We start from the raw sequence: 13,572 nt of genomic DNA, 5'->3' as shown, positions 1-13,572 counted from the left end.
CACCCGACTATGTTATGATCAAAAATCAGCAGCAAGATTGAAATTTTCTAAAACATATTTTCTGGCACATTTTAGTTAACTACAATATGATGAATATTTTATTTCAAAATTGACAAGGTTCTTCTGCAATTCACATTATAGTTAATAATTCAAAGTTTCTATGCAGAATATCACCTTCTATTTCAGATGTATACACAGAGAAAATTATTTCACCAGCTACTACACTGCATATTCTTTTTTCAATATCCTTTTCTTCTGTCCTACAACAACATCAATCCCCCCCAGTAACAGACTGTCCCTTCATTCCCTCATACTATGTAACTAAAGTTGGGAAAGAACTGGCTACAGGAAGGAGGACATGCTCACAAGATGAGGTACTTTGTACCCCATTCTCTCCTTCAGTGGTGGATGGTAAGCACAATGCTGAAGCAGAGGCTACAGTGACAGCACCTGTTGTGTGCATATCTGCTTCATTCACATAGCCTTGCAGCTACCATGTTTCTGCACTCATCTGTTGTCCATTACTTGCTGCTGCACCATTCAGCCTCTGCCAGAATGTGGCAAGGAGTTTTCCTAAATGGTACCCTGTCTCCAGGATGAGCTAGCTAACATCAACCATTCCCCCCAGCTAGCACCTCCTGCAGCTAGTCCTTTTCCTTGAACCTAGACTGCCAAGGCAGCAGGTAGGGCTCCATCCATCACATCCACAGAGCCAATGACAGCAATAAATATTGATAACATTATGAACACTGCATAAGGAGAATGTGCAGTTCTTCAAATGATCACTGCTGCAGCTGCCTTAGCTGTATGAGGTATATCCTGCCAAGGATATAACAGCCAACCAGCTTCCAAAGCTTCAGGACACCTTTCACATTCCCAAACTGTCAAACTGAGCTGACTAAAAGACATGTTTGGGCACACAGCTCTTCAGAGCTTTCTTGTCAGCAGAGAAAAAAGGAGGCAGAACTGAAAGGACAATGTCAGGAACAACAAAAAATAAATGTCCATACCAAGCCAAAAAAAAAAAAAACGGGGAATGGAGGTAGGGAGTGGCTAATGCAGCAGTGATCATTCGAACACCTACTGTTACGGGAAGTTCATCTTACGCAACTGTACTATGCTTATCATATTGATCACTGCTGCAATAACCTTACATGGGTAGTTTATCACAGCTAACTACATTTAAGAAGTGGAAGGAGAAGGGTCCAGCAGCTCCTGGAGAATGGTCCTAGCAAAGCTTGATCTGGAACTAGAGAAGTAATTAAACATGTGATGTTTTGCAAAAGTACGTACACAGGACCAAGTAGCAATTTCTAGAATATGTCTAGAATCCAAACCCTTCCAAAAACCCATATATGAAGCCAAGTACCTAGCAGAGTAGACCTAGATCTTGCATGGAATACATTTGTTATGGCAAGTATAACAAAAGGTAATAGCCTTAGACAATGACTTGGAAATTGTCTGTTTTGACACAGGATGTCCCTTCTTCTTACCTTCACAAGAAATAAACAATCGATCGAAAGATCTGAATGATTCAGTTTTGTCAAGATAGTACCCAAGTTGTCTGTCGATATGCAGTATCTTTTCTGTCTCATTTTTAGGTTCAGGAAAGAAAACAGGGTGAATGATAGTTTGGCTTAAAGTAAACTTGGATACCACTTTAAGAATAAAAGGAAAATTAGTTCTCAAAGAAACCCTGTTCTTAAGGAAAATGAGATAGGGCTGGCTCACCATAAGAGCTTGCAAATCAGATGCCCATCCTGTAGAGGTCAGAGCAATCAATAAAACTGTTTTCCATGTTTAGAACTTTAAGTCAGTCAGATTACCTGGTTCAAATGGAGCAAGTGTTCGCTTCTACTGCACAAAATTAAGATCCCAAGGAGAGGATATTGGTTTTCTTGGAGACCTCTTATGCAAAACCACTTTCAAGAAATTTTGACACAAGACTGACTGAAAGAGAAGGGGAAAATATGCTGAAATGGCCAACAAATAAACCTTGATAGAGGAACAAGAAAGCACATAGGATAGTAACTCATACAAATATTGTACAACCAGAGAGCAACTAGCCATGCATTGGAACTGATTATGTTGTTGCCACAAACTAGACAAACTTTTCCATTTGCTAACATATGATTTTCAAGTAGCAGTCTTTCTTGCCTCTATTAGAATCTGTTGCACATCCTCAGTAAACAGGTGCCTAAAAGGAGTTAACACCCTATCATCAAGGCAATCAACTGAAAATGACTGATGTCAGGGTGTATCATACACCTCTATTCTTGTGTGAGTAGATCCAGTCTGTGTGGAAGCTTGTGGTAATTGGCCCTGGCCATTTCCAAAAAAGGGAGTGACCACAATGACCTGAGGTGATTCCTTCTGAATATTCAGAAGGGTCTGCCCTATGAGACTATACTGTGAAGCTAGAGCCCAAGCTAACATGGCTGGTTTGCAAAGTGGGTACAACCTGGTTCCTCCTTGCTTATTGGTGTACCACAAGACTGTGGTACTGTCTGAAACTACGTGAAGAAGTCCACAGGGCCAAAGATGGTTTAGACAGTTGAGTTCCTTGATCAGGGCAAGCATCTGCTTGATATTTATGTGCTTGCTTTTGTCCTTGGTGTCCCGCACACCCTGGACCTTTATCATTCCTGAAACTGCTCCCCATGCAAAGTCTGAAGCATTTGTGGTGACTGACTGCTTTGGAGCAGGAAGGGAGAAGGGGAGACCTGGATTGAAGGACATCAGTTGTCTCCACCAAAAGATCTCCTTTCTGATAAACCCCACCACTGGAATTTGAAAAGATAAATGTTTTTCAGACACCACTGTAGCTTTCTCATATGGAATTTTGTTTGGGGGCATCATGAGAATCATAGATGATGTGAGACCCAAACTCCTGAGGTATTCCCTCACACTGACTGAGGTCTGAGTGGAAAACCTTAGAAAAAGATCTAAATAAAGATTTATTTTTTTCCTGTGGAAGAAAACCTCTTTGGACTGAGGTGTCTAGTTGACATTCTACAAACACAATTGTGTGTGAAAGAGTCAAAAAAGACTTTTGAATGTTCTCTTGGAATCCCAGCTTGAGTAAGAGATCACTCACTCAAGAGAAATATTCCTGACACTTTGAAGAAGACTCTGCAAAGATAACAAAGTCCTCTAAATATAGAAAAATGTGAATAGTCTGTAGCCTGCAATGAGCTACAACTTGAGACAGACACTTGTGAACACACTTAGTGCAGTGGATAGTCCAAAGTGTAAGGCAGAAAACTGATGATGTGATTCAGACACACAAAACCTTAAGAATGTCTGAAGTCTGGTTGAATAGGGATGCAATGAAAAACATCTTTAAGTTTAGTGTTACCAGGATACTTGAAAGAGGAAGAGGTAACAGGTTGTGAGGTGACATCATTTTGAATTTGGGCACTATCACAAACATGATTATAAAAGAAAGATCCAGAACTGGTCTCCAAGTATGTTCATTCTTTGGGAGAAGGAACACCTATGAATAAAAACCCTTCTCCACCTGGGCAGGTCAAACTGGTTTTATCACTCTTCAGCACAGCATATGATGATGAACAGGTGGAAACAAAAGTGTTTGATCTGGCAATGATGAACAGGTGGAAACAAAAGTGTTTGATCTGGCAGATGAGGAATGACCCCCCCCCCCCTTTGTGACTCTGTGAAGGAGGAATTTCCACCCACTTTCATCTGTAACATCAATGAATGATTTTCAGAACCTATTTGTCTGAAACAATCTGTTACAAAAGAAAAAAAAACGAAGATTCAAACATTCTGTAAGAAGAAAAAAGACCAGGGTGGGAGGGGGCCAAAAGGTCTCTTGAACAGTCATTCAGACTTGCTGGACTGTCCTTGGTTTTAGGTGGTTTGAAAATTCGTTTGGGACCCCCTTGCTATTTCTTTTTAAAGGTCTGAATTTTGCTGAGATGGTTTAATCTGTTTTTTTTTTTTAAACACAATCTTCATCCAAAGGATAATATAAAATCTCATTTTAACATCATCTGGAAGGTTCTGAGAATGTAGCCATGCAAACCTCCTTAAAACAGTATTACTGGCCACAGCCCCGGAAAAGAGTATGTCTCCCTCACAAGAAGAGACAGCATATAAAACATTCCTCATACATTCACAATTAGTCAAAACAAAATTCACCATATGAGCCTGACTATTCAAAATTTAAAAAAATCAAAGTTGCAGAAGTATACAATTTTTCCCACACCTATCAATAATATTCCCATCCTTATCACAGAGAGTACAAGTGGAATTACAAGTGCTTAGTAGCACAACTAAAGTTACAGCTGTCAGTCAGGTTTGGGAATACTGTATAAATTTTAAAACAATGAGGAACTTTATATATTCTATCTGCCTTTTTGGGGCAGATGGCTGACTATCAGCAAAAGTGTAGGTAGTAACACACATACATCCCCTAAAGCAGACAGAACAGGTGGAATGGGTGTAGTACTTGGAAAATCCATTTGCAACAACTGTTTTCTGAAGGACTGAGAAACCTAAGTGTTCTTCCACTGAAAACAGTGGCACATTCTAGCAATAGTTTCAGAGACACAGAACCATCACCCCCCACCCCCCACAGAGGAAGAAGCAGACACTATGTTTTTCTCGGAGTCTAAATCAAAAATCTGAGGGGAAAAATGCCAGACCTAATAAACTACTCCTATCCAATGAAATTTGAGAAGTAGATACATGCTTGATTTTCTGTGTCTTTTTGACAGGAAAATGGGGCTAGCCATGTTACTAATGGCAGTAGCTGCTTCCTCAGGGAAGAGCACAGCATACCGACTCAACTGGGGAACCTACCCTGTCCCCTCTCCCAGGACTGATAAGAGTGTTTCTCCCTTGCCCACTGAGGGAACCCCAGCAGCGGTGAAGGATTTGGCTAACCGTGGTCCACTGTGTCTGTAGGTGCTACACCAGTGAGATCCTGGGTAAAAGATTAGCAGTCTGAGGTGCAACAAATGGCCACAGCAGAGTCACCCATCTGAGGCTGAGGCAAATTGCTAGCCTGCTGTGGTGGCAAAGGTTGTTTCCTTAATTTTTCTTTTTGTGGCCTTAAGAAGGATCAATCATGTGACTGGTAGTCTGTTCAATGGTCAAGCCGAAAATGGTGCCTCTTTCCTGTGGAAGATAAGCATCAATTCTCTGTAAACATTACCAATCCACAAAATTTGACATAAAAAATACAGGAATAAAGCACCTTAAAACAACATGCCAGCCCCAAAAAAGGAAAAATAAACACAATTTCTTTACAGAAAAAAAGCATCAATAAAATGAAGAAAACGGAAGTTTCTTCCCAAATGAAACTTTTCTGCCCACTAAAAGAAAGCAGAAGCCGACTGCCGATTCTGGAAAGCCTCGGAGGAGTGTATTATTTGGCAGCAGTAAAGTTCTGAAGTGTTTCACACCCAAACTTGTCTCTTAGCTTAGCTTGAGCTGTTTGACAGTTTGTGTGTGTGTGTGGAAGGTGCCCTGAGATTTGGAATCTGGATGGGTGTTATAGCCTTAGCAGGATATAACCATGCAGCTAAGGCTACTTCAGCAGTGATCAATATGATGAACATTTGCAGGAAGCATTTTGCTAAGCTCAACAGGTGCTATATCAGTGTGATGTTACAAAAAAAAAATTCAGAAGCTACTGCATCTCTGATTCAGAATACTGAAAAAGTACTAACAGAATGGTATTGTGGTTAACAAAACAGTGAACCTATGTGCAGCAACAACACACATTTTATTCTTACAAACATTTTTAGTAAATGTAGTAAACCTATTCTACTTATTTCAATAGGAAATATTCAGCATATCTGTGCTCAAGAAACAAAATGCATTTACATATATATATATATATATATATATATATATATATATATATATTTATATAGGTACATATGCACATAAACATATATATACACATACACATCTAAAATATATGACTACACTACATCATGTTTATCTTTCAAAATTGGTTTGATACTATTACTACTATTTAGACCCGGTGGATGGTCTACCTAAAATTAGTTGATCCATTTATATTCAACCAACTCAGTCTTATTTATTAAATCTCCCCCATTTTTATTTAAGGCTAGCACTTGTAAAATCCTAAACTTAAATTTATGCTCAGCACTCAAAGCTGACACATGCTTTGCTAGTGCATTGGTAAGGATGTTCCTCCGAATGTCAGATAAGTGTTCACTTATCCTTTCCTTTAATTTTTTATTAGTTTTACCAATGTAGAAACACTGGCATTGAACACAGTTGGCAAGATAAACTACATTTTCTGTATTACAAGTACCTGACGCTTTAAATGTAAACCTCTCTTGGCTAACTGGATGCATAAAATATAAATCAAGGTTTATATTCTTACAATGAATACAGCTCTAGCACGGTTTGGTACCTGGCCTACTTAAGGAGTTAGTACCTATATGTCTTTTACTTTGATCTTTATATCATAGATATTGCTTCAAGTTTTTCTCTTTTAAACACAAATCGTGGTGCCATACCTACTATCTCACCAACTTCCTGGTTTGATGCTACAACAGTCCAGTTCTTCCTAATAATCTTTTGTACAAATGTAGTGTGCCAATTATATATCATTAAATAATTAACCTTACCATTGTTCCTATTTCTCTCAGACTGATCATATAACTGGTCATTTCTTTTTGACAAATAAGGTCTTGCCACATTCCCTCTGAGTTTATTAACTATATATTTAGTCTCATCAACCATAGCAAAATTATAGCCTCTATTTATAAAATCTGATGCTATTCCTTCCCGCTCTTTATGAAAATGTTCATCTTTGGTACCAAGCTTACTAGACCTCATAAACTGACTCATCACCACCCCTCTAAAAAATGTTTAGGGTGCATACTTTTAGAGTGCACATATTTCGCTACTTGTACATCCTTTCTATGTATTACAGAATCAAAAACCACATCATGTCTGGATACGACTATATCTAAAAAATAATCTCCACATCAGATGATTTTAACATCAAATGTCAAAAAATCAGTAGTAGAATGAAGAAATTCAACAAACATGAGCAATTCATCATGTGTACCTTTCCATAAAAGGAAGACATCATCCCCAAATCTTTTAAAAAAACAATATATGATTGTTTGTAATACTCATGCCTAATTCGGTGTAAATAAACTTCTCCTCCCACCTTGCCAAAACCAGATTTGCGTAACTATTTGCAAGGGGCGTACCCATGTCCACCCCTAGACACTGGTGGTAGTAGTCATTATTAAAGGTAAATACATTGTTGTTTAAAACACAGTTTAACACAGAACATAATTCCACTTTTGATATACCAAAGCTACTATCTATAGTCAGAAACTCTTGTACAGACTCAACCCCATACTCATTCGGTATGATTATAAAAAGGGACAATGTCCATAGTTACTAAAAGAATATCTTCATTTATATTTGTAAGGGACCATTCATTAAGCGTTTGTAAAAAATCATGAGTATCCTTAATATAACTATTAGAATATTTCAATAAAGACAAATAAAAGCACCATGACCACCCAAAGGTCTTGTTGAAGAAAATATGGATAAAGAAGACAAAAGCTCAACAAGACCACCACAGTTTCCAGTATGATAAAAATTCCAGTTTAATGAATAGGACAAGCGCTTTCATGTAGATACTCTACGCTTCATCAGATCCTTAAAACAACTCCATAAAACACATCCTTATATAGTGTCACTATAGCATTTAATCATTCCTTCAAAAAAATAAATAATTAAATGATCACATAATAATAAAACAATCAATTACTAAATAAAAGCAAGCTATTTAAAGCGACTTGCATCCAATATTGGCTTGATACAAAAACTGTTATTCAAGCCAGGATAAATGTGTGCTTGCAACTTAAAAATCCATTTTAACTCCACACATTCAATAAAACTGTCGTTATTACCACCCCTCCTATTAAGTATAACAATTTGTAAAACCCTAAAACTAAAACTTTGAGATGAGAATTCCACAATGTGCTTTGCTAGAGCATTGCCTAAATGCCCATGCTTGATGTCATACAAATGGTGGTTCACTCTGTCCCTAAGGCTAGGCAATGCTCTAGCAAAGCACACTGTGGAATTCTCATCTCAAACTTTGAACTGGTGGTAATAACGACACTTTTATTCAATTTTTAAATTCTAAGTTACTATTGCAAGCACATATTTTCTGGCTTAGCCAACATTCCAGACAATACAATATTGAAAATGGCTTTAAAATTAGCTTGCTTTTATTTAGTAAGTGATTGTTTTATTACTATGTGATCATTTAATTATTTAATTTTTTGAAGGAATGATTAAATGCTATAGTGACACTATATAAGGATGTGTTTTATGGAGTTGTTTTAAGGATCTGATGAAGCTACAGGATCTACTTGGAAAGCTTGTCCTATTCATTAAACTGGAATTTTTATCATACTGGAAGCTGTGGTGGTCTTGTTGAGCTTTTGTCGTCTTTATCAATATTTCAATAAAGAGGCTAACTGCTTATCTACATATTTTGCGATGGCTACAGTGGCCCATCTTTTACCTGAGACTATAGGTCTCATGGGGGGGTGGATCTTAGGCAATCCATAAATAAAAGGAACAACAGGATTAGCTAAATATAAATAATTATACATTTCAGGTGTAATCATGCCATCAATCAACAGGGTATACAAAAAGCTTTTAACCTTCATAATAGATTTCTTTTCTACTTCAACAAAAGTCATACCATCTGATAAAAAATCATACATCCATTCACTATATTGTGCTACACTCATTATTACGATCTTACCTCCCTTGTCCGCAGGTTTAATAATTAAATAATTGTTCGAACAAAGATCATGAAGTGCATTCCTTTCATCAGAGTTAAGATTATAAAATCTCTTACCTTTCTGGTTATGAAAATACATTTCCTACATCTCTTGCTCACACATGTTTAAAAAAGCCTTAACAGTAGGTGTACTGTAAGGCACAAAAGTACTTGAACGTTTAAGAGATAAAGTATCAGACTGTAGAGTATCTTTAAATAATTTAAGATCTGCAGGTCTAATAAATCATCTCAGCTCAGTCAATGTTCTTTCGACTTTTCCTTGTTAGGGGTCGCCACAGCAGAACTCCGGTCTGCTAATGATTGGCAGTAGATTTTTACGGTGCTGAGGTGCCAGCTCGACGCCCAACCTTCAACGAAGGCATGCCCATTCACGCATGTCTTTCGAACGCCACTCGACTGCGGGGAGGACATGCAGACAAGGAGTTCCAGCCGAGAATCGAACAGGAGAACCTCTTGCTGTGAGGCGACAATGCTACCGCTGCACCACCATGGCTATTCTATAGTTCAGTTAAATCACCTTCAGTTGACTGAATAAAAGTTAAACCTTTAATCAAAAGGTGTAACTGTGATGTAGTCAATGAAAAGTTAGACAAATTAAGTACATTATTTGCTATTACAGTCAAGTCTTCACTTTCTTGTCCTAACTTGCTGGACTTGTATGCTTGGAGTTCTTCTTCTTCCCTGCCATTTCTCATCCGTTAGCAACTGCTGTTCTGACCTCTGACCATTTCCATCACCGCCATCCGCTGCTTCAGGGAGAAATTATTTTGTAAAAAAGGTTGTAATTCCCCTTTTTCTTTTCCTTTCTCACTATTAGATGTCAATTGAGCTACTAAGCTAAGCTGGATTCGGGAAAAGTATTATCAGAAACACCAGAAACATTGGTTTTATCTGTAACTCTCCCATCCGCTAACGGCTGCTTTGTCACACCTGTAAAGTTAATACACCTTCATTTCAGTAACTCAGACCTGGTAGGCGTGACAACATCAGAGATGTTCCGTAACTGGTGGACTGGTTCGGAGCATCGTTCTTCCATTGGTTGAACTGTTTTAGGCTAGGAAAAGACATTCACATTTTTAAAATCATTGATATTTCGTTGTAATTTGCATTTTTTAGTTGCAATTAACCTATCCTCAAAACTTTTCAGGGAGGTAAACAGTTCATTTTATTCTTTATGAATGGCAGAAAAATCAGAGGCATTAAGTATTCCAAAGCCTCAATTTCCACTACTAGCTCTGCTTCATGATTGACAAAATAATTGTTCATCAACCTCATGCAATCAGCACTAAGATGAATATTTAATTCCTGTCATTTTAACAATAACTCTTGATATTTATCTTCATATGTGGGCATTTTGGCAATTCTAAGCCCGCTAGGTACAATGCCAAGTGACAAATACACATTAAAGCTCAACCTCTGTCACTGCAGTCTTTTGTACTGTTCAGCTTTATATCACAGCATTTTCAAAATTTGTTGTAGCCGCAATATTTCACAATTATTGTTATTCACAAATACAGTCTCTGTAGAAACAGTACATATATCCAAAAAAGGATTAATATCAACTGTTAGCAGTCCTCTTCACTTCTCAATTGTATTTACAGTACCTGGGGCAGTTATGTACCATAGCAGCAACAGTCAAACTACGCCCTGCCTGTGTCTCCATAAAAACAAACGTGCTGTAGAGAACTGTCATGAAAAAACACAAAGTCCAAACAAATATCCCCAACAGCTGAAAAAATTCAAGTGCACAATTAGTCCAGCAGCAACAAAAAAAAACAGAAGTCCACTGTTCTAGGCAGGTAATTTAATAAAATCAATAAAACAAAACAAACAAAGCTTTCGAGTAAAACTCTTCCTCAGTGTATAAACACAGAATGAATTCACTTCTTATATATCGCACACAGCCAAGCAATTAACGCATCAATTAAGAATTTAAACTGCCCCAAGAACGATACTCCGGATGAGTCCACCAATTACAGAACATCTCTGACGTTGTCATGCCGACCAGGTCCGAGTTACCAAAATGTGGTAAAGCTGTATCTGTGCTAGACAACTTTACAGTTGTGACAAAGCAGCCATTAGCGGATGGGAGAGTTACAGATAAAACCAATGCTTCTGGCGTTTCTGATAATACTGTTCCCGAAACCAGCTTAGTAGCTCAGTTGACATCTAATGAGTGATTTAACTGAACTATTGACTGAGCTGAGACTGTTAGATCTGTGGATCCTAATTATTATTTAAAGATACTCTACAGTATGATACTTTATCTCTTAAACGTTCAAGTACTTTTGTGCCTTGCAGTACACCTACTGTTAAGGCTTTTTTAAACATGTGTGAGCAAGAGATGTAGGAAATGTATTTTCATAATCAGAAAGGTAATAGATTTTATAATCTTAACTCTGATGAAAGGAATGCACTTCATGATCTTTGTTCAAACAGTTATTAAACCTGCAGAAAAGGGAGGTAAGATCGTAATAATGAGTGTAGCTCAATATAGTGAATGAATGGATGTATGATTTTTTATCTGATGGCATGACTTTTGTTGAAGTAAAGAAATATGTGTTTGATACTATTATGAAGGTTAAAAGCTTTTTGTAAACCCTGTTGATTGATGGCATGATTACACCTGAAACATATAACTATTTATATTTAGCTAATCCTGTTGTTCCTTTTATTTATGGATTGCCTAAGATCCATAAAAGCCTAGAAACCCACCCTATGAGACCTATAGTCTGAGGTAAAAGATGGGCCACTGTAGCTATCTCAAAATATGTATATAAGCAGTTAGCCCCTTTATTGAACTATTCTAATAGTTATATTAAGGATACTCATGATTTTTTACAAACGGTTAATGAATGGTCCCATACGATTATAAATGAAGATATTCTTTTAGGAACTATGGACATTAAGTCCCTTTTTAAAAGTCATACCAAATGAGTATGAAATTGGGTCTATACAAGAGTTTCTGACTATACATAGTAGCTTTGATACATCAAAAGTGGAACTGTTATGTTCTATGTTAAGACCGTGTTTTAAACAACAATGTATTTACCTTTAATAATAACTATTACCACCAGTGTCTAGGGGTAGCCATGGGTACACACCTTGCAAATACTTACGCAAGTCTGGTTTTGGCAAGGTGGGAGGAGAGGTTTATTTGTGCCACCCAAACCCCCCTACTTAAATATACCAACTCCAACTTCGCGCCACAGGGGGGAAAATGGAATCTCCGTCTTTGGCTTGTATACTTACGCAAGTCTGGTTTTGGCAAGGTGGGAGGAGAGGTTTATTTGTGCCACCCAAACCCCCCTACTTAAATATACCAACTCCAACTTCGCGCTACAGTGGGGAAATGGGAAATCTCCCGTCTTGCGCTGTATGCGGAAGCGCAAAACGGGAGATTTCTCATTTCCTGTCAACACTGCAAAAAAAAAATAAAACATTACATACACACAGAGCGTACAAGAATCCTTGCCTCTGTGTGCACGCAATGCATTAAGGTAAGTAAACTCTTATTTTTAAACACTACACATATTCGATTTACTGAAATCTCGATCATATGGTCTCGACCATATGAAATTCGAGATTTCAGTAATTCGATTATGTGAAGTGTTCCAATATATATATATATATATATATATATATATATATATATATATATTGTGTGTGTGTGTGTGTGGGGGGGCTTGGCCCCTGGGTAAAAAAAACTTTAACTGAGAACAGACATGCTCAACATTCACTGCTCTCCTGTATCCCCCCCAATAATTCCAGGACTCACATTTCTGAGATCTGGAATTAGAATATGGAATACTTGAAAATCTACCCCTATACTCTATCCCTTATTGACTCCTTGCAAGATAACCCAACCCTCCTGGATCTCCTACATGTCCACAAAAATGGCTTCACAAACATTCAAATTAAAGACTGAAATGTCAAACAACAATTAAATAAATAAAACACTGATTTACTGCTCAATAGAGTAACCATCCCTTACATTTAAAAGAGAGGTACCCTCACTTCCTTTAAGGCAAAACCTGATGATTGCATGGGTGCCCATAAGTTCACTACAGACCTCACATGTTTTGCCCACCTGTTAGCAAGAGGCAACCTGTCAGGATGGGGTATTGGCAAGGTGACTACAGTCCATGGTCTGACTCTCCCTTAATACAGCTCACCCCTATTCTGTTCAAGCACAGGAAATGAATGTATGGATGTCCAAAGATAACTGATGATGTTCCATGTCTGTGACTGTGTGGTAATGTATGCCATCTCTGCAATGATCTCCAGATTGTGGAATGGGGTCATCAGCTTGACAGCCAAGGTATATCCAGCATCACCTGCAAGACACACTGGGCACTATTATCAGTGGCTAGCATCAGAACAGCACAGCTAGGCCTCTATGCCCAGCATAGTGTGCATTTTCCCACCACCACCACTGGGACAGAACAGCATATCCCGACCTCCATGTCTAGCAATGTGCACACCTCCCAACTACATAACTCTGTAAAAAATCAACCTTTACAAATTGTTGGTATAGGCGGCATATATAGAAGATATGGAAATCGTATGACCCTCCAGGCGGTACAAGGACACACTGTATATAATTCCCTGTGCATTGCACACCATTTGACAGTTGAAGTAGAAACCCTTATGGCAGATATTGATACTATGAGAAGCAGAGTGGCCCTTGATGCAATGTAGGTGCAGTCAGTAGCTCCTAG

At 38.0% G+C, this 13,572-nt stretch overlaps 1 protein-coding gene across 2 annotated transcripts in view; it reads right to left on the bottom strand.

Moving 5' to 3' along the window:
- Window positions 1-13,572, bottom strand: part of LOC122802908 (protein Atg16l2-like) — a 1,475,787-nt gene that overhangs the window by 241,672 nt on the left and 1,220,543 nt on the right. The window lies entirely within an intron of this gene.

The sequence above is a fragment of the Protopterus annectens genome, chromosome 5.part0 (assembly GCF_019279795.1).
Source record: "Protopterus annectens isolate FY-2018-M chromosome 5.part0, PAN1.0, whole genome shotgun sequence".
Lineage (NCBI taxonomy): Eukaryota > Metazoa > Chordata > Ceratodontiformes > Protopteridae > Protopterus > Protopterus annectens.
This window is presented reverse-complemented; position numbering and strand designations above follow the sequence as displayed.